At 43.7% G+C, this 2843-nt stretch overlaps 1 long non-coding RNA gene across 1 annotated transcript; it reads left to right on the top strand.

The window, feature by feature from the left end:
• Positions 1-404: 404 nt before the first annotated feature.
• Positions 405-2514, top strand: LOC115578052 (uncharacterized). The gene is made up of 2 exons (XR_003983348.1): positions 405-563; positions 1685-2514. It is a non-coding gene; the product is annotated as an uncharacterized LOC115578052 (long non-coding RNA).
• Positions 2515-2843: the final 329 nt, after the last annotated feature.

The raw sequence follows: 2843 nt of genomic DNA, 5'->3' as shown, positions 1-2843 counted from the left end.
GAGGCAGCTAGGATGACACTTATTGTCCAGTCAAACATCAAGGGTCACTGCCTTGGGGAAGGCATGGGTAACACCTGTCATAAAGTATGTAACCACTGTTCTGCTGTATACAAGTCAAGGACAATGTGGAAGACTGCAGAGAACACTGTGGCTCTTCTCTCCATGCTGCATGTATTAAAGAGAAAACTGTCTCCCTGTGTTTATCTGATCGGCTCTTCTGATTGGCTCTTTAAGAGACCACCCAACAAACTATTCAGAACCAATGTCATCTGATAACAATCGGACCGCCCTTAATTAGGACACAGTGATGTTGAGCTGCACATTTAAACCTGAACACATCTGATTGGATTATAAATTGACTTTTATCTTCATCATTATTCTTTATTCAGATTGTGGAACTGCAGGTTGTCAGAGATCAGCTGTGATTCTCTGGCCTCAGCTCTGAAGTCCAACCCCTCCCATCTGAGAGAGCTAGACTTGAGCTTCAACAAGCTGCAGGATTCAGACGTGAAGCTGCTGTCTGATCTGAAGGACAGTCCACACTGTGGACTGGAGACTCTGAGGTCAGTAGAGGGTTGGAGTCAGTCCACGCTGGTTTCAGCAGTATTGTTCTGAACACAGTCAGTATCAAAGTGAAGATCCAGTATTTCCTGTTTTCCTCAGTGAAGCTGTGAGAGGAGAACGGTGACAGGCTTCATGATTGGACAGAAAGACAGAGAGAGAACAGTCAGCCAATCAGACGAGCCAGAAGCTTGTTGTGATCTGGTGTTGAGTTGATGTGAAGACGACTGTTGTTGTTGTGTTCATGTCTACAGGAAGTAAAGCTGGATTACAGCTGACAGCATCGCAGGATGTGTAGAGACAATCGTCCTCATTCATCACATGTGATCTCTTTAAAAAACTAAAGAACTGATTAGCTGATCTGTGTCACAGCTCTCAGATCTACGGTGGCCCTGAAGGTCAAAATACAACAACATTTCACAACAACATCAAACTGTGGACAGGGACTCGGGTTCTGTCCAATTACAAACAAGAACGCTGTCCCACCTTTTCTGTAATCTGAGATGTTGATGTGTTTTGACCTTCAGGGCCACCGTACAGATCAGTCTGACTGAAGCCTGCAAATCACTGCTCTGATTTCAGAGAAGCATCATTACATTTAGTAACCATGTGGTGTTTGTACAGAGCAGAAGCTGTGCTGAAGTCCAGTAACCACAGCTGATGTTTGACTGTCAGTCTGTGTATGAACATGTAGGAGCTTTAACATCATATATTCATCTGTCCATCTGTCTTTTGTTTGCTCCACATGTTTTACAACAGACTCCATATTTACATATTTGTAATGTTTCAAAGCAGAAGAAATATTCAGGTGTGACTGAGAATCTGGTTTTTAACAGCTGTTGATCATCATTAAAGTGTTTCTGCAGCCATGATGCGTTCAGGGACTCTCTGCAGTTTATTTCACTGTGTACTTGAGTGAAAGCTGCAGAGTAAACCTGTGAGCTTCACTCCAACACGTTAACATGAAGCTGAAAGGAAGCTGGCTACGCTACACAGCCGCTCCACTTGTGGTCTGAACAGGACTGAAGTCCTGCTGGTCTTTATATCACTGACTGACAGCTGATGGAGGGAGTCTCTGGAAACACTCATGTATCACTTCTGCTCTCTCTCATTCTCTCATCAGGTGGAAGGATTATCATTGATGATGAAAGGTGGAGGTGTTGAGAGGATCAGCTGTGTCCTGATGATCCAGAGAGGTTGAAGCAGCACCATCAGCTGGTGGGTGGAGAGGCTCTGACTGGGCCGTGTTACTGGGAGGTGGAGTGGAGAGGAGAGCTTCATCCAGCAGTGACTGACGGACCAATCACAACAAGTGGAGATGACTGTCAGTGCTGCAGTCTGAACTGCTCTGAGATCAGCTCCACTGTCACCAAGTCCACCATCCAGCTCCATGTGTTGGGGCCACTAACTGCCCTCCCTACTGCCCCCTGGATTTAACAACAACACAAACAAATCCATCCAGTCCAAACACACATTTACAACTACAACATGTTTATACTTTAAATATATTTGTAATCAACTATTTTCACACATTAAGTTACAGCTCAGTATCTGTGTGTCACTTGTGCAGCCTGACGTTGAACTTGAGGGGAACGTTTTAGACGTGACACCAGTTTGATCATCATATTTCCTGCAGCATCAGTGAACTCCAGTTTAACGTGCGACCCTGCTGGTTTACACATCACGTGATCAACACACACATGAAGTCAACCTGTGGAGCTTTTTCCCTCTGAGGTCAGTGTTGAAGCCGTTCTTATCACCAGCGTTCATGTTCTGGAGCTGCTTTCTGCCAGCAGATGTAACCGTTTCTATTGTGTCGCCTCACTGAGGTTTAACTGAACCATGATGTGAAGGATTTCTCTCTGACTGCATTTGCTATCAAATTAAATGGAATCATAAATGAGTTCAACTTGATTTAAAGATGTAATATGTAACATTTCTGCATTAAAATGTGTAAAAACGACTCGACCTTTGTTCTGTATGTTGTTGAGTTGTGTTCTTACATCACAACAATGTTCAAACCAGAGAAATCCACAAGTTTACTTGAGGTGATGGTGTGTTTTTAAGACACGTGAGCGCTTTATAGTTAAACTGTGGGACATTTACTGATGTATTTTATGTGGTAGAGCAGAACGTGTAGATATCTTCAGCCTGTGGTAACCACACACCTTATTTCAGGATTTAAACTGAAAACCAACTCAACAACTCATCAACTTTGAGACGAGGGAAGCAGGTGTGCAAAAACACAAACTGACTTCCAGGTTTTAGGACTCGTTACTACA

Source organism: Sparus aurata, unplaced genomic scaffold, assembly GCF_900880675.1.
Source record: "Sparus aurata unplaced genomic scaffold, fSpaAur1.1, whole genome shotgun sequence".
NCBI lineage: Eukaryota > Metazoa > Chordata > Actinopteri > Spariformes > Sparidae > Sparus > Sparus aurata.
The sequence above is the reverse complement of the archived record's forward strand: the minus strand, read 5'-3'. Positions and strand labels throughout refer to the sequence as shown.